Source organism: Oryctolagus cuniculus, chromosome 6 (assembly GCF_051225735.1).
Source record: "Oryctolagus cuniculus isolate XC-2025 breed Fujian yellow rabbit chromosome 6, ASM5122573v1, whole genome shotgun sequence".
NCBI lineage: Eukaryota > Metazoa > Chordata > Mammalia > Lagomorpha > Leporidae > Oryctolagus > Oryctolagus cuniculus.
Window position 1 is genome coordinate 120,015,446 of NC_142872.1, and position 22,893 is coordinate 120,038,338.

At 42.0% G+C, this 22,893-nt stretch overlaps 1 protein-coding gene across 2 annotated transcripts in view; it reads left to right on the forward strand.

The window, feature by feature from the left end:
- Positions 1 to 22,893, forward strand: part of PDP1 (pyruvate dehydrogenase phosphatase catalytic subunit 1) — a 156,860-nt gene that overhangs the window by 84,193 nt on the left and 49,774 nt on the right. For both annotated transcript variants that reach the window (XR_011389232.2, XR_016235821.1), the window contains exon 5: positions 19,058 to 19,228. The gene's annotated coding sequence lies outside the window, so the exon portion shown is untranslated. The remainder of the gene's footprint in view (positions 1 to 19,057; positions 19,229 to 22,893) is intronic.

Genomic DNA, 22,893 nt, shown 5'->3' on the forward strand with positions numbered 1-22,893 from the left:
CCCATATGGGCACCGGTTCGAGACCCAGCTGCTCCAGTTCCCATCCATTGCTCTGCTGTAGCCTGGGAAAGCAGTGGAAGATGGCCCAAGTCCTTACCCCTGCACCCATGTGAGAGACCCTGAAGAGGCTCCTGGCTTCGGATCGGTTGCGTCAATTGGGGAGTGAACCATCGGATGGAAGACCTCTCTCTCTCTCTCTGTAACTCTGACTTTCAAATAAAAATAAATAAATAAATAAAGTCTTTAAAAACATTGTTATGTGTAAAAATGGTTTATTTTCATTGCTGGGCAGAGTTACACTGCTTAGATGTACCAGAGGTTGTTTAATCATTCACCCATTAAGGGACATTTAGGTTGTTTCTAGCTTTTGACCATTATAAATAACTGTGAACATTCATGTTCAGTTTCTTATGTGACAAAAGTTTTCACTTCTGTAGAATATTTTGCCAAGAGTATGACTGATGGGCTGTTTGGCAATTGTACATTTAAGTTTTAATGAAGCTCCAGATTGATTTGCAGATTTGGATTTACCATCTTACATTCCCCAAAATAGTGTATGACTGATGTAGGATCTGTCTGCATCCTTGCAGACATTTAGTATTATCAGTGTGTGTGTTTATTTGAACCATTCTGTTAGATATGCTGCGGTATCTCATAGTGGTCTTGATTTTCACTCCCCTAAAGGTTAGTGATGTTGAGCATCTGGTCACATATTTATGTGCCACCCACTTATATTATTTTGAGAAGTGTCTACTTGAGTCTTTGGCTATTTTCTAACCAGGTTGTTTTCTTGCTGTTCAGTTTAGAGAGTTCTTTATATATTGTCAACCCAAGCCCATTGTCAGAATCATGATTTGCAAGTGTCTTCCCCTCTACTGAGTTTTAGTTTTCCTTGCTGTATTTTTCATTTATAAAAGTTCTGGTTAGTTCTGTTTTCAAAATCTGTCTGATCTTTTTACAGAGACCCTTGTACTTTTTTAAAAAAAGTCTTCAGCTGCTTTTAAAAATTGCTTGTATTCAAGAATTATAATGTTTATAGTTACAATTCTGCCTTCTGTTGTCTTTGCTGGCCCTCTTTCATAGCAGGTGACTCTCTTCACAGTTCCCCCGTGTGTTTAATAATTTTAGATTGTGAACTTGCCTTCATTGGAACTTCATCTTTAGAAATCCCTGTGGACAGCATGTAAAGGGGATGCCCTTCAAGAGAGGTTTTGCATTCGCTTTTGTAGGGTCCTCTGGCAGCATCAGCAGCTGAGCACCACACTGAATACGATCATCTCAGCTTAAACCTTCTTAGCCTATGCATGGCATGAATGGGGGCACCAGATGTTTCTATACCATAAATCTTCACAGAATATATTTTTAAGCTCCTACCTGAAGCTAATGGATGTTTTTGTTTGTTTGTTTTTAAAGATTTATTTATTTTTATTTGAAAGTCAGAGTTACACAAAGAGAGGAGAGGCAGAGAGAGAGAGAGAGAGAGAGAGAGAGAGAGAGAGAGAGATCTTCCATCGGATGGTTCACTCCCCAATTGGCCACAGCTGCCGGAGCTGCACCAATCCTAGCCAGGAGCCAGGAGCTTCTTCTGGGTCTCCCACCTGGGTGCAGGGGCCCAAGGACTTGGGCCATCTTCTGCTGCTATCCCAGGCCATAGAATTGGAAGAGGAGCAGCCAGGACTAGAACTGGCGCCCATATGGGATGCTGGTGCTTCAGGCCAGGGCATTAACCCGCTGTGCCACAGCACTGTCCCCTTGTTTGTTTTTAATTCTATACTCTTTATTCTGATTTCATGTTGTGGTTGCAGTTCAACTTCCTGTCTCCTTAGGGCCTAAGAGAACATTTCCTGTTCCCACACAGGATTAGTATCCAAACCCCTTCCCACAGCAACTGAACTTCATCTCTCATGTTGACTCACTGGTTTTCATTTCCCTCATTATTCTTGCTGCCTGGGTTATTTTTTTTTCCTTGACTTTACTGTGAGCTCATCTTTTTGTTTAAAAATAGCATATTTCAAAATATTTGTCATATTTTATCCAGTGTGCCTTGTATTTAGTAGAAAGTTTCCAAATTATTTTGATGAATATTTTTCCCAATAATTGTTCATAACAAAGCTTGCTAAACCATACATGGACTCTTTTAGTTAAACAATGTTGATATATGATGGAGAGACAAGGCACTACATAACCTTGGAAATACACATGCTTCGAGTGGCTCAAATATCTTATCTTCTAAGAAGCATTACTTTAAAACCCCCAGCTTGAGTTACCTACTACCCCTTGCTGTAGTTAATTTCCTCAAAGTACTCATATGCTTTTATTTTTAAAAATACTTACAATGTGTTTATTGCATGCCTCTTCTCCTCTGGAATGTAAGTTCCCTGAGCTGGAGCGTCAAATAGCAGCAAAAGGATAAAGAATGCATTTAACCAGCTAGGGAGTCACTGAGGATGTTAGTGGGATGTGGACACATTAAGTGAAATATCAGTGGCCAGAGATGTGTGAACTAAAAGTGATTTCAACCAAGAAAATAAAAATTTAATAAAATGTATATTTGAAGGGAGAATAAACCTTTAGGAAATAAAAAACAGTGGTTGTCTTTATAGAGTCTAGAAAAAAATGGTTGAGGGCCAGAATTTGGCTGTGTTTCTCCAGCTCTGGCCAAGGTTAAAGAGATCCAGTCTAGGGCATACAGTACAAAGATTATTCCTTGTACTTCCCTGTGGCTTGAATGAAAATACCTTTGGGAGCATCTCTCTGATTTGATTTCACAGATCAACAGCAGGCAACCAGCCAATTAAAAGTTTGCTTGTCCAGGTGTTCTGCATGGCAGTTGTGAGCATTTTGATTTCTGAGAAGGACCACCCCCACCTTGTAATTAGTGAGCTGGCATTTCCGGCTTATGTATAAGTTTCCTGTGAACTCTGAGAGGATCAGCTCTGATCAGCTTTGATTAGCCCTGGTGCAACAACAGGTTCAGAGTATGTTAAGCATAGGATCAGATCATGAAGCTTAGGTAACAAACTAGCCTCTAAGGCCTGTTCTTTATCAAGCTCTTCCCTGGATTGGCCACATCAAATGACCTAGGAAGCTTTTAAAATGTTGATTCCTAGCTCCCACTCCAGCTCCTCTAAGTCAGAATGGGGAGGGGGCTGGGATAGGGAGTCTGTGCTTTTCACAAGCTCTTACGATGATCCTTATGCAGGGGACTTGGGAAACACTGCCCAGGATCATTTTCTTTTTCATCCCCCTTTAACTGGAATGTGCATCTTGTTTTCCCCTCTGCTGCAAAATAATGACTCTGATTGCAGAAGACGTAATTGAGTTTAATGCAATCTCCAGTACTGTAGGCTTAATCACCCCATGGGTAATTGCATTCTGAAATAAGAGCTTGTTAGTGCAAATAAATCTCTGCAGTATTAGAACTTTGTCATCCTTTGGAGCAAGGAAGAAGGTCAGGTTCAGTTCTGGTGTCCTTTCACTCACCCTCCCACACCTTCTCTTCCCATTTGCTGCCTCTTTCCTTTACCCATCCAGGCTACAGAATGTATGTTCTCAAAGTGCCAAGTGGCTCTGTTTGACACCAGCTACCCCTGAGCGCAGTATCAGTTGGCCCTGGAACACTCACTCCCTAGGATCCTAGGACCCAAGCCTTCCATCTAGGACCTGCTGCCTCTTCCAGCCACTCCTTCTGCAGGCCTATCTGTGCCCTTCTAGGAAGGTGGCAAAGGAACCAGCTTTCTATGTAGGCCTGGGGTGCTATGGTTCAAGAGTCCTGTTATTTTGATGATGGTGGGATTTTTTTTAAAGAATTTTTATTTATATGAAAGGCAGAGTTAGAGAGAGGCAGAGGAGAGAGGGAGAGAAATCTTCCATCCGCTGGTTCACTCCCTAAATGGCCTCAATGGCTGGAGCTGGGCCAATCCGAAGCCAGGAGCCAGGAGCTTCTTCTGGGTTTCCCACATGGGTGCAGGGGCCCAAGGACCTGGGCCATCTTCTACTGCTTTTCCAGGCCATAGCAGAGAGCTGGATCGGAAGTAGAGCAGTCAAGACTTGAACCGGTGCCCTTATGGGATGCTGGCACTGCAGGCGGTGGCTTTACCTGCTACACCACAGTGCCAGCCCAGTGGTGGGGTTTTGATATCTTATTTTCTGCTTACCATTACTCAGCTGGTAAAGAGAAAAGGAATTGGCAGCGAGAGGAGGGACTGAACAAGCAATTGAATATGACTTCTACACAAGAGCCTGAGTTGATGGTCTTTTCTGAATGGCTGTTTTGAGATTATTTTTCTCCAAATTAAATTGCTTCCTGTAATTCACATACTGATAGGCTTTTGTTCTGTTTTGAAATAAACCAAGTGGAAAGACTTGAAGAGAAACATAGTTCCCAAGCATATGCCACAGATCACTCCTCCCTAGGAACCAGAGCTAGGATTAGAAAGTATAAATTCCCATCCCTCTAATTGTCATTTAAATTTCACACACATGGGTATTAACAACCCTTAGGTTGCAAAGAGTCTAATTCCATTCATTCAGTTCTTTAGTCTAATTGGGTAAATATTCGTTAGTTGTCCAATTTATGCAAGCATGCTTGAGGATGACAACTGCAGAGTCTGCATGAGTGAGGGCTCTCTCGAGAGTGCATCTATTCAGTGCCCATCAAGGTCAACTCTAGGAACCTTACATGGGAGTTTCCATCTCCCATTGTCATATAGACATGTTTACCAGGTCAGGAGTCAGTATGTGTTGTTGGCATCTTGCAGGACTTACAGAGCTACCTCTATGCTTTGGGATGGATCAGAAACAAGTATTTCCTTTCCTTACCTCCAGTAAAGCCAGGGAGGCCATAATGCAGTGAGGTGTAAGAGCATGGTATGATTTCCCCAGAGAGAGGTTTGCACTGTCATTGAGTGAGGGCCATGTGCATCTTAGAATAGCTTTCACCTGTCAAGTATATGTTTTTTAAATGCTTGCTTATTTGTTTTTATGTAATTGAAGGTCAGGGTCAGGGGTGGCTGGGATACAGATCTTCTGTCTATGAGCTCACTTTCCAAATACATGCAACACTCAGGACTGAGCCAGGCCAAAGCCAGCAAACTGGAACTCCATCTGGGTCTCCCTGTGGATAGCGAGGGCCTAAACACTTGTGCCATCATCTGCTGATTCCCAGGATGTATTAGCAGGAAGCTGGATCAGAAGTGAAGGAGCCAGGACTCTGACTGACATGGGATGAGGGCGGAGAGCAGCAGCTTCAGCTCACAGCACCACAGTGCCTACCCCTCTACCTCTCTACCAGGTATTTTTGACCAGACACTTACATGCCTAGAAAGATTGCCTTGCATAATAGTAGCAACAGATTTATCAAACTTTTTTTGTTGAACTACTTTTTCAATGTGGACCCAACATCTTCCTATGGATGTATTCAATGACACCAACTGCTTTATATTTCCAGAAGAAATAGAAGAGTTTAAACAGCTCACTAAGTGGAGTATATAATATACTTACATAAGGGTTAGAGCTATTTTTTTCCTTTTTCTCTTAACTCCAAAACTGTCATAAATAAATACCCAATGCCCTATCACTTGGTATCATGTTAGATGAATTACAAATACCTGTATCTATTTAAAAATAGCCTCAGACTTCTAACTTGTCTCAGTCTGGCAGGCATATGAAGCAAGAGTTCCTATAAAGATCTCACAAATGCAATGACCGCATTGCAATAAATGTAAGAGTTATACTTAAAATTATGATAACTGAGCAACCAGGATATCTGTCATAGTCCAGATGCTTACTGGTAGGCGCAGGTCAGATGTAACTTGAATATCTAAATATCAGAGCTGAGACCTGGTGGTATTGAGCTAGGAGGATGAAATGTTCTGGGTACATCAAAACAGTCTCCTTGGAGAGAACAAGCTTCACATTGGATGGTGCATAATTAGCATATGTTTTGGTGAAGTGCCACACAAAAGCTGTTTCAAACAAGAAGCAAGTGTGGAGGAAGATTAAGAGATGGGCATCCAGGGTATTAAACTAAGCATTACAGGAGGACAAGGGACTGGAGTATAGGGTACTTGCTACATCTCCTCTTAGGAGGAGAGCCTCTTATGTTTGAAAGCATAATTTCATAATCTGCCTGGAGTAGTGGGGAGAGTTAGGTGAAGGGCTTGTAAGCAGGTTCATGTCCAGATAATAGCAGTAGGTTTTGGAACTTCCTGGTTCACTGCAGGACTTTTGCTTTGCTGCTTTTGGTGACCATTCTCTCCCTTTCCTGTCCACACCCTCAGTGCTCCTGGGCTCAGCCATCCTAAATGTCTATTAACATTGTGGGTTGGAATATGAGAGCCTGTTTGGAGTTCTGTGTGTCTCCATATGACCAATGGGGGAGCTAAGCCTATATGTAGGGGAGTCAGAGGGTTGTGTGTGGAAGAGAGAATGATTCACATTGGAGAGAAAGAGGCCAGTGTTGTGGTGTAGCAGGTGAAGCTGCCGCCTGCAGTGCCAGCATCCCATATGGGCACTGGTTGTGTCCCAGCTGCTCCACTTCTGATCCAGCTCTCTGCTATGGCCTGGGAAAACAGTGGAAGATGGCCCAAGTCCTTGGGCCCCTGCACCCAGGTGGGAGACCTGGAAGAAGCTCCTGGCTCCTGGCTTTGGGTCAACCCAGCTCCAGCCTTTACAGTCATTTGGGGAGTGAACCAGCAGATGAAAGACCTTTCTCTCTCTCTCTGTCTCTCTCTCTCTCTCTGTAACTTTACCTCTTAATTAAATAAATAAATAAATAAATCTTTTAAAAAAATAAACTATGTAAAGCTTTTTTGAAATGTTCCAATGAATAGTAAGATACAAAATATTTTTTGTGTGTGTTTCTGTTGAGGTTTTGACATCTCTAACAAAGTAAATAGATAAAAGTCTACTTTTTTTTTTTTTTTTTACAGGAAGAGTTAGTGAGATAGAGACAGAGAGAAAGGTTTTCCTTTTTCCGTTGGTTATCCCCCAAATGGCTGCCACAGCCAGTGCGCTGCGCCGATCTGAAGCCAGGAGCCAGCTGCTTACCCTGGTCTCCCATGTGGGTGCAGGGCCCAAGCACTTGGGCCATCCTCCACTGCACTCCCGGGCCACAGCAGAGAGCTGGACTGGAAGAGGAGCAACCGGGACAGAATCTGGCGCCCCAACTGGGACTAGAACCCGGAGTGCCGGTGCCACAGGTGGAGGATTAGCCTAGTGAGCTGCGGCGCCGTCCAATAAGTCTACTCTTAAATGAAATGAAAACACCAGCTGGAATGTGAATAGATAGAATTGTCTATGACGATTTCAATGCTGGGTTAATTAAGTAGGCAGAATTAGGTGCCTGTGTCAATTCAACTGCTGTGGCATTTTCCATCTCTCTGCCTTTTCCAAGATAACTTTGATAGGACCAGTTTTGACCAGATCAGAGCGATTTTGACCCCATTGATGTTAAATTTTATTTAAACTTTAATATGCAAGTCAGTTCACAAATCAAGACTGCAGCTTAAAGAGGCCCTTAAAAATTTGCAGATGAAGCTACCTTTTATCATTCTTAAAAGTTTTCAATTAAATTTTGTATGTAGCTGGAAGTTACAGAAGTATTTTTTGCTTTGTCTTTTGATCTCTTGTTATTTCTAGAACTTTTGGTTAGAGTTGGCACTTCATGGCCATTTCTTCCACATCCTTGGATTCAGGCAATCATGGATCTAAAAATATTTTTTAACAATCCTGTAAACAAGTACAGATTTTTTTCTTATAATTGTTCCTTAAACAATACAGTACAGTGACTACGTACATTGTATTAGCCTTAGGTTATAAGTAATTTAGAGATGATTTAAAGTACATGTGTGGTATGTGCAGGTTGTATATTTTTTTCTTTCTGTTTTTTCTCTGCATGCACTTATGGAGCCATTGATGGAAAATCTGATCACTACACAGACTGTCAATAGGAAGCATCAGTTTCAATGTGTGTGACCGACTGCAGTACTGCAGCATTTTATATAAGAGACTTGAGCATCTGCAGTCTTTGGTGTCTTCAGGGAGTCCTGGAACCAATTCTCTGTGGATACCAAGGGACTATATTTCCTATATTTCCAGTTTTTATATTTCCAGTTTTTACATCTCCTAATTCTTTATGGTGGTTTATCTCTTTATAAATTTTATAGTTTCTGATTATTACCTCATCCTTGCAAAAGTTTTTTTCCTTCTGAAGAGGTCCTTCTTTTAAAGCTTTTATTTAATGAAATTAAATTTCATAGGTACAACTTAGGGAATATAGCGGTTCTTCCCCCCCTAAACCAACCCTCCCATCCCGACTCCCACTCCACCTCCTACTCCCTCTCCCATCCCATTCGTCATTTTTTTTAAAGATTTATTTATTTATTTGAAAATCAGAGTTACACAGAGAGAGGAGAGGCAGAGAGAGAGAGGTCTTCTATCCAATGGTTCACTCCCCAATTGGCCACAATGGCCAGAGCTGTGCTGATTCGAAGCCAGGAGCCAGGAGCTTCCTCCAGGTCTCCCATGCAGGTGCAAGGGCCCAAGGACTTGGGCCATCTTCCACTGCTTTCCCAGGCCATATCAGAGAGCTGAATCGGAAGTGGAGCAGCTGGGTCTCAAACCGGCGTCCATACGGGATGCCAACACTTCAGGCCAGATCATTAACCTGCTATACCACAGCACTGCGCCCCTATTCTTCATTAAGGTTGATTTTTAATTAACTTTATATACAGAAGACCAACTCTATACTAAGTAAAGATTTTAACAGTTTGCACTCAACATAGAAAGTACTGTTTGAGAACAAGTTTTTTTTTCTTAATAGAAAACTTTTATTTAATAAATATAAATTTCAAAAGTACAACTTTTGGATTAGAGCAGTTCTTCCCCCCATAACCACCCTCCCACCTGCAAACCATCCCATCTCCTACTCCCTCTCCCATCCCATTCTTCATTAAGATTCATTTTTAATTATCTTTATATACAGAAGATCAACTCTGTACTGAGTAAAGATTTCAATAGTTTGCATCCACACAGACACACGAAGTATAAAGTACTGTTTGAAGATTAGTTTTACTGTTAATTCTCATAGTACAACACATTAAGGACAGAGGTCCTACATGGGGAGCAAGTGCACAGTGACTCCTGTTGTTAATTTAACAATTGACACTCTTATTACACTCTTATTTATGACATCAGTGATGACCCGAGGCTCTTGTCATGATCTGCCAAGGCTATGGAAGCCTCTTGAGTTCACAAACTCTGACCTTTTTTAGACAAGGCCATAATCAAAGAGGAAGTCCTTCCCCCCTTCAGAGAAAGGTACCTCCTTCTTTGATGGCCCTTTCTTTCCACTGGGATCGCACTTGCAGAGATCTTTCATTTAGATCCTTTTTTTTTTTTTTTTTTTTTTGCCACAGTCACGTTTTTCCATGCCTGAGATACTCTCATGGGCTTTTTAGCTAGATCCGAATGCCTTAAGGGCTGATTATGAGGCCAGAGTGCTGTTTAGGGCATTTGCCATTCTGTGAGTCTGCTGTGTATCCCGCTTCCCATGTTGGATCGGAGAACAAGTTTTACAGTTAATTCTCATAGTACAACTCATTAAGGACAGAGGTCCTACATGGGGAATAAGTGCACAGTGGCTCTGTTGTTAATTTAACAAGTAACACTCTTATTTATGACATCAGGGATCACCTGAGGCTCTTGCCATGAGCTGCCAAGGCTATGGAAGCCTTTTGTGACCACGAACTCTGTCAGTATTTGGACAAGGCTGTAAACAAAGTGAAAGTTCTCTCCTCCGTTCAGAGAAAAGCACATCCTTCTTTGATGACCACTTCTTTCCACTGGGGTCTCACTCATAGAGATCCTTCATGTAGGATATTTTTTGCCACAGTGTCTTGGCTTTCCATGCTTGAAATGCTCTTATGAGCTTTTCAGCGACATCCAAATGCCTTAGGGGCTGATTCTGAGGTCAGAATGTTACTTAAAGCAATTGTCATTCTATGAGTCAGCTGTGTGGACTGCTTCCTATGTTGTATATTCCCTCCTTTTTAATTCTATTATTATTACCAGGCACTTGATGCTATTTATATGACCTCTTTAACACTTACTCCTATCTATATGTTCACTTTAACAATATGATCACTTTAACAATTAAGATGGCATTTCTACCACCAATTTTAATGAGTTTGGAGTCCCATGACAAGTTTTTAAACTGTACCCTTAGAAGTACATACATAGGACTGTGTGCAGAACTATACAGCTTAACAGTTGCAAGCCTCCTCCTCCTTCTTTTATTCCCCCTCATATTTTTAGTGAGATCTATTTTCAATTGACTTTATACACATATGATTAACTCTATGTTAAGTAAAGAGTTCAACATATAGTATGAAGAAGAGAAAAGAAAAAATAAGAATAAAAATTATTCCTTTGGCCGGCGCCGTGGCTCAATAGGCTAATCCTCCACCTTGCGGCGCCGGCACACCGGGTTCTAGTCCCGGTCGGGGCGCCGGATTCTGTCCCGGTTGCCCCTCTTCCAGGCCAGCTCTCTGCTATGGCCAGGGAGTGCAGTGGAGGATGGCCCAGGTGCTTGGGCCCTGCACCCCATGGGAGACCAGGAAAAGCACCTGGATCCTGGCTCCTGCCATCGGATCAGCGCGGTGCACCGGCTGCAGCGGCGGCCATTGGAGGGTGAACCAACGGCAAAGGAAGACCTTTCTCTCTCTGTCTCTCTCTCTCACTGTCCACTCTGCCTGTCAAAAATAAAAAAATAAAAAAAAAATTATTCCTCGACAGTCAAGACAAGGGCTGATCAAGTCATTGTTTCCCAGAATGTCAATTTCACTTCTACAGCTTTTGTTTTAGGTGGATTATTAATTCTCACAGATCAGGGAGAACATATACTATTTGTCCCTTTGGGACTGGCTTATTACACTAAGTATAATGTTTTCCAGATTGATCGATTTTATTGCAAAAGACTGGATTTCATTTTTTACTGCTGTATAGTATTCCATAGTGTACATATCCCATAATTTCTTTATCCAGTCTTTAGTTGATGGGCATTTAGGTTGATTCCATGTCTTAGCTATTGTAAACTGAGCTGCAATAAACATGGAGGTGCAGATAGCTCTTTTGTTTATTGATATCATTTCCTTTAGGTAAATTCCACGGAGTCAATGATTGGATTATATGGTAGGTCTCTATTCAGATTTCTGAGGTATCTCCATGCTGTCATCCATAGTGGCTGTACCAGTTTGCATTCCCACCAACAGTGGATTAGGGTACCTTTTCCCAGCATCCTATCAGCATTTGTTGTTTGTTGATTTCTGTATGAGAGCTATTCTAATGGAGGTGAGGTGAAACATCATTGTGGTTTGGATTTGAATTTCCCTAGTGGCTAGTGATCCTGAGCATTTTTTCATGGTTCTGTTGGCCATTTGAATTTCCTCTTTTGAAAAATGTCTGTTGAAATCCTTTGCCCATTTCTTCACTGGATTGTTTGTTTTGTTATGGAGATTCTTGAGCTCTTTGTAGATTCTGGTTATTAATCCTTTATCAGTTGTGTAGTTTGCAAATAATTTCTCCCATTCTGTTGGTTTCCTCTTCACTTTCCTGACTGTTTCTTTTGCCATACAGAAGCTTCTCAATTTGTAGTAATCTCATTTGTTAATTTTGGCTTTGACTGCCTGTGCCTCTGGGGTCTTTTCCAGGAATTCTTTGCCTGTGCCAATGTCTTGCAGGGTTTCCCTAATATTCTCAATTAATTTGATGGTGTCAGGTCATAGATTTAGATCTTTAATCCATGTTGAGTGGATTTTTGTGTAAGATGTAAGGTAGGGGTCTTGCTTTATACTTCTGCATGTGGATATCCAGTTTTCCCACCACCGTTTGTTGAAGTGACTGTCCTTGCTCCAGGGATTGGTTTTAGCTCCTTGGTCAAATATAAGTTGGTTGTAGATGTTTGGATTGATTTCAGGTGTTTTTATTCAGTTCCATTGGTCTATCCATCTAGTTTTGTACTAGTATCAGGCTGTTTGGATTATAACTGCCTTGTAGTATGTCTTGAAATCTGGTATTGTTACACCTCTTGCTTTGTTTTTGTTGTGAAAGATTGCTTTAGCTATTCGAAGTCTCCTCTGCTTCCATATGAATTTCAGCATAATTTTTTCTATATCTGAGAAGAATGTCTTTGGTATTTTGATTGGTATCACATTGAGTCTGTAAATTGTTTTTGGAAGAATGACATTTTGATGATATTAATTCTTCTAATCCATGCCATGGAAGATTTTTACATTTGTTGGTATTTCTTCTATTTCTTTCTTTAATGTTTTTTAATTCTCATCATAGAGGTCTTTGACATCCTTGGTTAGGTTTATTCCAAGGTATTTGATTGTTTTTGTAGCCATTATGAATGGGATTAATCTTAGAAGTTCTTTCTCAGTCACACACATTGTGTATACAAAGGCTGTTGATTTTTGTGTACTGACTTTATATCCTGCTACTTTACCAAACTCTTCTATGAGTTCCAATAGTCTCTTAGTGGAGTCTTTTGGATCCCCTATATATAGTATCATGTCATCTGAAAATAGGGATAATTTGGCTTCCTCCTTCCAAATTTGTATCCCTTTGGTTTATTTTTCTTGCCTAATGGCTCTGGCTAAAACTTCCAGGACTATATTGAATAGTAATGGTGAGAGTGGACATCCCTGTCTGGTACTGTATCTCAGTGGGAATACTTCCAACTTTTCCCCATTCAATATAATGCTGGCCATGGGTTGTCATAAATTGCCTTGATGGTATTGAGGAATGTTCCATCTAAACCCAATTTTCTTGGAGTTTTCATCATGAAAGGGTGTTGTATTTTGTCAAATGCTTTCTCTGCATCTGTTGAGATAATTATATGATTTTGTTCTTTAATTTGTTAATGTGATGTATCACATTGATTGATTTGTGAATGTTGAACCATCCCTGCATTTGAACCATCCCTGCATAACAGGATAAATCCCACTTGGTCCAGGTGAATTATCTTTCTGATGTGTAGTTGAATTTGGTCAAAATTTTGTTGAGGATTTTTGTATCTATGTTCATCAGGGAAATTGGGCCATAATTCTTTCTCTGTTGCATCTTTTCCAGGTTTAGGAATTAAGGTGATGCTGGCCTCATAGAAAGAATTTGGGAGGATTCCCTCCCTTTCTATTGTTTTGAATAATTTGAGAAGAATTGGAGTTAGTTCTTCTTTAAATGTTTGGTCGAATTCAGCAGTGAAGCCATCTGGTCCTGGGCTTTTCTGTTGGGGAGCCTTTATTACTGATTCAATTTCTGTCTTGGTTATGGGTCTGTTTATGTTTTATATGTCTTTATGGCTCAATTTAGGTAGGTTGCATGTGTCCAGCAATCTATCCATTTCTTCTAGGTTTCCCAGTTTGTTGGCATACAGCTCTTTGTAGTGGTTTCTGATGATTCATTTTTATTTCTGTGGCATCTGTTGTTATATTTCCTTTTTCATCTCTAAATTTATTGATTTGAGTCTTACTCCTTTTTTTGTTGGTTAGTTGGGCCAATGGTGTGTCAATTTTGTTTATTTTTTCAAAAAACCAGCTCTTCATTTTGCTGATCTTTTCTATTTTTTTTGTTTCAATTTTGTTGATTTCTTCTTTAATATTAATTATTTATTTTCTCCTACTAGTTTTGGGTTTGGTTTGCTGTTGCTTTTCTAGATGCTTGAGGTGCATAGATAGTTAATTTATTTGGTGCCTCTTAGTTTCTTTATGTAGGCACAAGTTGGTATAAACTTTCCTCTTAATACTGCTTTTGCTGTATCCCAAACATTTTGGTATGTTTTATTATCACCTTCATTTGTTTCCAGAAATTTTTTTTATTTCTCTTTTGATTTTTTCTGTGACCCACTGTTCATTCAGGAGCATGTTTTTCATTTGCCATGTGTTTGCATATGCTGTAGAGATTCTTGAGTTGTTGATTTCCAGCTTCATTGCATTGTGGTCTGAGAAGGTGCATGATATGATTTTGATTTTTTTGAATTTGCTGAAACTCACTTTTTGACCTAGCATATGGTCAATCCTAGAGAAAGTTCCATGCACTGGAGAAAAAAATGTGTACTCTGTGGCTGTTGTGTGGAAGGCTCTGTAGATATCCACTTGGTCTCTTTAGTCTATGGTGTCAATTAACTCTGTTGTTTCCTTTGTTGATTTTCTATCTGGTTCATCTGCCCATTGCTGAAAATGGGGTATTGAAGTCCCCTGTCACTACTGTTTGAATCTGTATCTCCATTTAAATCCCTTAACAATTCTTTTAGATAGCCAGGTGTCCTGTAATTAGGTGCATATACATTTATAATAGTCACATCTTCCTGTTGAATTGATCCTTTAATCATTATATAGTGTCCTTCTTTGTCTCTTTTAATAGTTTTTGTGTTAAAGTCTAATTTGCCTGCTATTAGGATGATCACACCAGATCTTTGTCAGTTTCTGTTAGCATGGATTATCTTTTTCCATCCTTTCCCTTTCAGTCTGTGTGCATCTTATTGGTAAGGTGTGTTTCTTGTAGGGAGCAGATAGATGGGTTTTCTTTCTTAATCCATTCTGCCAGTCTGTGTCTTTTAACTGGGGAGATGAGACCATTTACATTCAGTGTGACTATTGTTAAATACTGTCTTTGCCTGCCGTATTTCCTTAAAAAGTCCTGTTTATAGATTTTGGATTTCATTTGTACTTTTGTTGGGTCATTTTCTGCATTCATCTTCTTTCGTAGTGATGTTCCTCTTTCTGTGTTTCTGTGTGTAGCACATCCTTGAGCATCTTTTGTAGGATTGGGCAAGTAGTTACAAATTCTTTCAATTTCTGCTTGTTGTGGAAGATCCTTATTTCTGCTTCATTAATAAATGAGAGTTTTGCAGAGTAGATATTCTGGGTTAACAGTTTTTTTTTTTTTTCTCTTAGGATATGGAACATGGCTTGCGAATGTCTCCTTGCCTGTAGAGTTTGTGATGGGAAGTCTGGGGTGTATCTAATAGGGTTTCATTTGAATGTGATTTGTTGTTTCTCTCCTGCACATTTTAAGATCTGTTCTTTGTGTTTTACTGAGGTGAGTTTTGCCACAATGTGTCGTGGTGAAGGTCTCTTCTGGTCTTGTCTATTGGGAGTTCTGTGTATTTCTTGTACTTGGATGTCTCTTTCTATCTCCACATTGTGGAAGTTCTCTGTTATTATTTCATTAAGAAGGTCCCCCTTTTTTTTTGACAGGCAGAGTGGACAGTGAGAGAGAGAGACAGAGAGAAAGTTCTTCCTTTGCCGTTGGTTCACCCTCCAATGGCCGCTGTGGCAGGCACGCTGCGGCCGGCGCACCGTGCTGATCCGATCTTTCCACATCTTCTGGATTTCCTAGGATCCTTAATTTGTATCGTTTGATAGAATCTTGTGAATCTCCAACTGTGATTTTTGATTTTGCAATTTCTTCTTGTATTTGGTCTGATTGTATTTTTTGAGAAGTTTGTTTTCTAGTTCTGATATTGTTTCTTCTGTTTCATCTATTCTATTGCTAAGACTTTCCATTGCATTTTTTATTTGGTCTATTGAATTCTTCATTTCCAGTATTTCATTCTGGCTTCTCTTTAAAATCTCAATTTCTTGGGAGCACTTTTCATTTAGATCATGAATTTGTTTCTATTGCTTCTAAGTAATCTGACTATTAATTTTCTGAATTCCTTTTCTGGCATATCCTTGATTTTGTCTTCTTTAGCCTTTATTATTGAAGATTTGTATTGCTCCTTTGGTGAGCTCATAAATTCTTACTTATTCTTATTAAGCATTTTTCCTTTTTTCTTTGGCATTTCTGGTTGGTTTCTGGTTGATTTTATTTTTAACTTGATTTCCCTCTGCTATGAGCTGCTATGTGTCTGTGCATTGCAAGTGGAAGCATGCAGCTTTGCCTCCTTGAGCTCTTTTTACTTCTTTTTTTTTAAAGATTTATTTATTAAAAGTCAGAGGTTACACAGAGAGAAGAGAGGCAGAGAGAGGTCTTCTATCCAATGGTTCACTCCCCAGATGGCCGCAACAGCCGGAGCTGTGCCGATCTGAAGCCAGGAACCAGGAGCTTCTTCCAGGTCTCCCATGCAGGTACAGGGGCCCAAGGACTTGGGCCATCCTCCACTGCTTTCCCAGGCCACAGCAGGGAGCTGGATTGGAAGTGGAGCAGCCGGGTCTCGAACCAGTGCCAATATGGGGTGCTGGTGCTTCAGGCCAGGGCATTAACTCACTGAGCCACAGCGCTGGCCCCTCTTTTTACCTCTAGCTCATAATGGAGGCGGGCACCAGGGCTTTGGTGCACTAAGCCCCACCTACTGCGGCAAGGTTCACTTCTCACTGGTTCTTGAAACAAGCTTGGGTTCTCTCTGTTTAGGATTACTCCTTGTTGTACAGCTTGTGAGGTGGGGAGGAAATCACTGAAATGCTGGGATCCGTGTTCCCAGGTGGGGGGTACTGTGAAGTGGCCCTGCAATCGATGGCTGTGTGAGTGGGAGGCGAACGCGGTAGCTCCCTGCTTACACTTGAAAATGTAAACAATCAATATGGCTTTTCCCCACTGGCTGTAGGTCTGGTTAGGGGAGGGGAAGACACAGATGGACCGTGGCATGCCCAACCTTTCCGCCCATTCCCCTACAATTTCTCTTTCTTCCTGCTTGGAGCTTCAAATGCAGTATGCCAGGTTTCCGCACCCACCACTGTCTGCAGCTCTGTGGACTCCCTACTTCTCACCTGGTTTTCCACTATCCGCAGCTCTGTGGACTCTCTACCTCTCACCTGGTTTGCTGTGGGGTGGCGGCGCCAATCTCGGTGAGTCCCTGAGCTGCTCCTTCACTGCATGTCCGCCACCCCTCCGTCCTCTCTGCTCCCCCCAGTGTGGACCTGAGCAGTCTCTGGTGGACTCCTGGGCCACGCTGCATGAACTTCTTGCGATTATGCTGCCTGCTTGTATTCTCTGTGCTCACAAACTATCCATTTTACCCCTGTGTGACTCGGAAAGTCCCGCTGCTATACCACCATCTTGGCCACCTCCTGAAGATGTCTTAAGAACCTGGTATTTGTGAATTGTCTCTGTAGGCAGTTTAATATTTGCATCTACTGCAGCCCAGGGTTTTCAGTGTTCCTGTACTGACTTTTATTTAATTTCTCAGTTGAGCTTCTAGTTTCACAGATAGTATACACTGGCCTCTAATGTGCATGTGGACAGCTCTGGGTTTTCAGTGTTTCTTGATTGACTTTTGCATACCCCAAACCCTAGATAGACAGAAAAATGTAAACCTACTGCTTCCCTTTGCTACTTTTGAGTTAATTTTGATTTCTAAAATTTCAACTGACAGAAATTATACATAATTATGTGGCACATGTGATGTTTCTTTACATGTAAACATGTGATGTGGGAAATACTCAGGATGTGTCTCTCCTTTTCTTCTCTTTTTTTTTTAATTTATTTTAAAGACAGAGTTACAGAGAGGCAGAGGCAGAGAGAGAGAGAAGTCTTCCATCTGCTTGCTCACTCCTCAAATGGCTGCAATGGTTGGAGCTGGGCCTATCTGAAGCCAGGAGCCAGGAGCTTCTTCTGGGTCTCCCATGCAGGTGTAGGGGCCCAAGGACTTGGGCCATCTTCTACTGCTTTCTCAGGCCACAGCAGAGAGCTGGACTGGAAGTGGAGCAGCCAGGACTTGAACTGGCACTCATATGGGATGCCAGTGCTGCAGGCAGCAACTTAACCTGCTGTGCCACAGTGCTGGCCCCAGGATGTGTGTCTTTTGCCATGTTAGTACTAAGGCTTTTTGCAAAATGCCTAGGAATGCCTTCAACAAAACTCCTTTCTGAAATTGTGGTGGAGATAGTTCTACAGAATTTTTCAATTTGGATGCAGGTTCCAATTTGGCTGTTTAACACTCTCATGCTCATGAGTCGGTTAAATTCATAAGAACTCCTGTAACCCCAGCCAAAGGCAGGAGCAGCTGAAATCCACAACATAGCCTATTAAGATCTGCTGGGTTATACACGATTCCTGGAAGCACTGGCCCCAGCAGCACATCTAGCTTATTAATAAATCATCGCGTTGACAATGTTTAGAGCCCTAGGACCAAGCCACTGCACACAGCTCTCTAGCTTTCCAAAATGTGGGGCATCTCTGAGAGGCTGTCAAAACAGCAGAACTGTGGCCTGGAACTCTGCCATGTGGAGGCTCGAGGTAGCGGACAGACTCACAGAAGTAGATGGCAAGGCGTGCGGGAAGGGCGTGATTGGGGTTTTCTTTATAAGTTCAGTAAGGTACAGCAACAAAACTCAGGCTCTCTTTGCCTAATTCCTGGCAAACCAGGGTTTAGTGATTCTGTCCTGCCTAACGCGGTTCCACTTCTTTTCCATGATGACCTCATTTTGGCGATGGGTTTTCATCCTGATCAGATAAATAGATGCTGACTTGGCAGCTCGTTTCTTCTTGCCTGTGAGAATGTGAACTGGGGCTCCATGTTTTCTTTGCTATTTTTTTGCTATTGTTTTAAAGATTTTTTTTAAAGGCAATCCTGAAGAAAGACACACACACACACACAGAAAGAGAGAGAGAGAGAGAGGTCTTCCATCTGCTAGTTTACTTCCCAAATGGCTGCAATAGCCAGAACTGGGCCAGGCTGAAACCAGGAACTTGAAACTCCATCTAGGTCTCCCATGTGGGTGTAGGGGCTCAAGCACTTGGCCCATCTTCCACTGCTTTCCTATGTGCATTAGCAGGAGCTGGATTGGAAGTGGAGCAGCTGGGACTCGAACTGGTGCTCATAGAGGATGCTGGCATTGCAGGCAGCAGCTTAACCTGCTGCACCACCTTGCTGGCCCTGCTCCATGTATTCTTTGCAGGTATCTTTGTTTGGGGTTATTTAATGCTGAATCCATGCCTTGAGCACTGTCCTATCCCTTTTTTTTAAATGAGATAACAGCAAATTAGTGGACAGTTTATGACATATGATATTAGTGACATGGTGATTTCTACATTTCTCTCTTTCTCTTTACAGTTTGGTCTTGTGTTCTTAGTCATTAGGAAGAACTACAACCCACCGAGTTTGAAGGGACTTGTCCAGCTTTTCCATCTGCAGTCCTCTCACCTCTGTTGGAATGGTTCCTGGACGTGCCACTTACTATCCCGATGACACCAGTCTGAGAGATGTGGCTGGCTTCGGAGGCAGGTCAGATTTCCATCTCGACACTGTGATTTATTGTTCTGTTTTCTTGTACTTTGTAAAGTGGGGCTCATAAAGCTTTCACTTCAGGTGGAAGCCAGGCTGCGACAGCAGTGCAGCGGGGTCGGCCCAGGCAAGTGCAGTGGGATGGTGCCACGGCCCCTCATCCCCTGAAGTGACTCAGCTAGGAAGTCAGGTCCCAGGAGGGCAGCCTCGGGTGTGCCTGAGGAGCACAGAGGTGACTGGGATTGAGGCATCCCATCAGGCCAGTGGGGCAGGGGAGCAGGGAGATCCCCTTCCTCAGTGGTTACTGGGAAAGCTAGAGGCAGTGATGCACATGGGTTGTGATGGCTCAGGTTTTATGCCTGCCATTTACTGTCTGTGTGACCTCTGGCAAGTTATTGAATATTCCTGACTCACTGTCCTCACCTGTGAATTGAAACAAGCAAACCTATTCATGCAGTTTCTAGGAGACCTCACGTTATTGAATTAATGCACAGTCAAGTATTTAGCAAGAGGCCTACTATGTAGCTAATGCTTCAAGCAGCAGCTGAAAGCCAGTGTGGTACAGGGAGATCTCCGTCTGACAGGATTCCTTCACACAGAGTGCAGATGGAGAGAGGCAGGCTGTCCACTTGAGAAGGGGTACTGATGAGGGTACGACTAAGCCAAGTACACCTCTGGCATAGTGAGTGGTGTAGGGCCCTAATCGTAGGCAACTGTGCAATTGGACAGAAGTGGGAGTGGGTATGGACTTCCCCTGGGAATCTTGGGAACCTTGCGGCTCTCATCCTAATGATGAGAGGGTGCCCGAGGCTTTGCACTGGAGTGTAGCTTCCCATCCGTCTGTCAGAGTCTCAGGGTGAGATTCACATGTAAGCCTCTGGGTGGCGCTATTGTTGACTTCAGCATTCGAGAGCGGACTCAGCACCTAGAGGAAAGTGGAAGCTCAGGCTTCCCTGGTAGCCCGAGGGTAGATTGGCTGGAAAGCACTACCAGGTCTTCTTACTATGCCTGGTAAAGCTCTGGGCGGCCTGGGTCACCTCATCTCTGGAATTCACATTTTCACACTTTAAGCATTAGCAATATTCCACCCGTGCCATGCCAGCTCGTGCATCCACAGCTTTGGTCTGCCCAGTCTTCCTTCCTTTCTTCATCTGGCCAACTTTCAGCATTCTTCACACCTCGGCTGTGGACTCACCTCCTCCAGGATGTCTTCCGTTGAGTACCATGAGATAAAATAGCCACTATGGATTGAGCACTAACTAAAGTCCCAGCAAATGCAGTCAGCACTCTGCATTTTATATCATGTGATACTTCAACAACCCTGAGAAAGTGCAGCCTCTCAAAGGTGAAGTGGCTTGCTCAAGGTCTTCTGTAGCAACTAGGATATGTTGAAGTCTAGATTTTGAACTAGATCTGCCAAACCCCAAAGCTGCTGGTCTCATCACTAGGATATGCTGCCTCCAGGCCACATGTCTTTTTCTATATTCCCAAACACGTCTCTCTCCTTGAAGTTATTTCTCATCGTGTGAGATGTGATATGGAAATCATTAGCTTATATGATGGCTTCTTCCAACAGATGGAAGTTCTTCCAGAGCAGTGCTTCTCTGTACCCAGCTCTTAGCTCATGCCAGACACACAGTATTCAATCAATACAAGCAAATGGGCCTATAAACCGAATCAGTGTGTGTGAGACTTGTGTTTAAATGGTGATGATGAGAGACATGGGTCTGGCCAAGCTTCCTATCACATAAGGAATAGAAAAATACTCACTTATGGGGGAAAAAAAAATCTCAACCTCTAACACCCTACACAAACACTGAAATAAGATGTATCATTGTCCTGAACATAAAGGCTGCAAACAATGCTTCTAGATGAAAGCCTAGGACTGGAAGACTTTTCTAATGACATTTTAGGCATAGATTGGTTAGATAGCCTCACCCCCACAACAAAAAACACTAAACTTGAAAAAGAAAATAAATGAACTTAATCAAAATGAAGCATTTGTTATCATCAAAGATATTAAGAAATGAAAAAATGGGGCTGGTGCTGTGGTGTAGTGGGTTGGGCACTCCTAAAATCCATTTATTTTTCAAATGGATTGATTTATTTATTTACTTGAAAGGCAGAGTTAGAGAGAGAGGGAGACAGAGAAAGGTCTTTCATCTGCTGATTCATTCTCCAGATGGCCACAACAGCTCGGACTCGGCAGGCTGATGCCAGGAGCCTGGACTCCATCCTGGCCTCTCATATGTGTGGCAGGGGACCATCTTCCACTGCTTTCCCAGTCGCATTAGCAGGGAGCTAGATCAGAAGGGGAGCAGCTGGGACTCAAAATCATGCTCAATGGAATGCCAGAGTTGCTGGGGGTGGCTTCACCCTCTGCACCACCACAGCAGCCCCCAAATCTATTTTTAAAAAGTTAATTAGTTCAAAGGAAGAAATAGGATCACTGTACTTCTGTCAGTGAAATATTGTGTTCAGTTTTGAATGCATTTTTTTTAAAATAACGATAAATTGATTGTTGTTCAAATGGATTGGTGTTCAGACTGGGGTTACCAGGGTCAAGAAAGGGTCTGGAAAGGAAAGGAACTGGCGAACTGCAGGCAGGAGGGGAGCCAAGGGGGAGTGCTGTTTGCTCAGCAACTGGAAGGGAGTCGTGTGGCAGAAGGTCCAATGCTATTTGTTGAATCTTTAGCGAGAAGAACAGAACCAGTGGGTAAAAAATTACAAGAGAAAGATTTTTCTGAACACCAGAAGATGAGGCTGTGGAGCAGCAGAAGTTGGACAGTTCGTTGTGAGGCTGCTGGCAGAGCTTGAACAAGAATTGGCAAAGACATGGACCCTACCTGCTGTGGGGATGGAAAGGACTTTCTCAAAGGGGAGGTGAGATTCGAGAGAACGCAGGAAGCAGAGGTGGCAAGGACTGCACACCTGAGTACTGTGTGTGTGTGGTGGGGGGGAGGGGTTAGGAGATACAAAGGAAAGCAATGAATTGAGAATGAGTCATACTTTGCCTGAAACATCTAGATACTAGTGTGTGTCATATAATCAGATGAATCATAATATGGTTTTTTAAATGTTACACCTTAAAACCATACAATTGCATCTGACTAAGCAATTGAAATAGATTTTGAAGAAAAGGTAAAATGGATTTTAAAGAAAATGTGCCTGAGTCACAGAACTATGGGAGACAGGAACCAGAAGTCAACCCACCCACCTGTCTAACCTTTCAAGGCAACAAGATGAGTTATTGCCATTCCGTCCCCGTCATATTACCATATTTAAGTTTCCTGCACTTATCTCTATGTGAAATTTTCCTTTTTGTTTTATCTCACATTGTGTATTGCCTGTCTCTGTCCCCTGGAATATGAGCTGCTTAAAAGCAAGAATATTGTGGTCTTGAAAGAAATGTCTGTTGTAACAATGTTGTTGCAAATGTAACTTTGTCAAACTTTGTTTTATACTTTTCTCAAACTAATGTTAAGAATCTTATACTACTATAGCTTTAATGATCTGTGATTACTTTGAAATTTATGGTGTAAGGGTGAAATAATCATTTGATTACCATTTATAGTTCTTGTGTACATTTTAACTAAACCAGGGTCATTTTACTTGTTGAACTCTTTATACACTGGAGCTTAAGCCCTTGACTGCAATGTAAATTA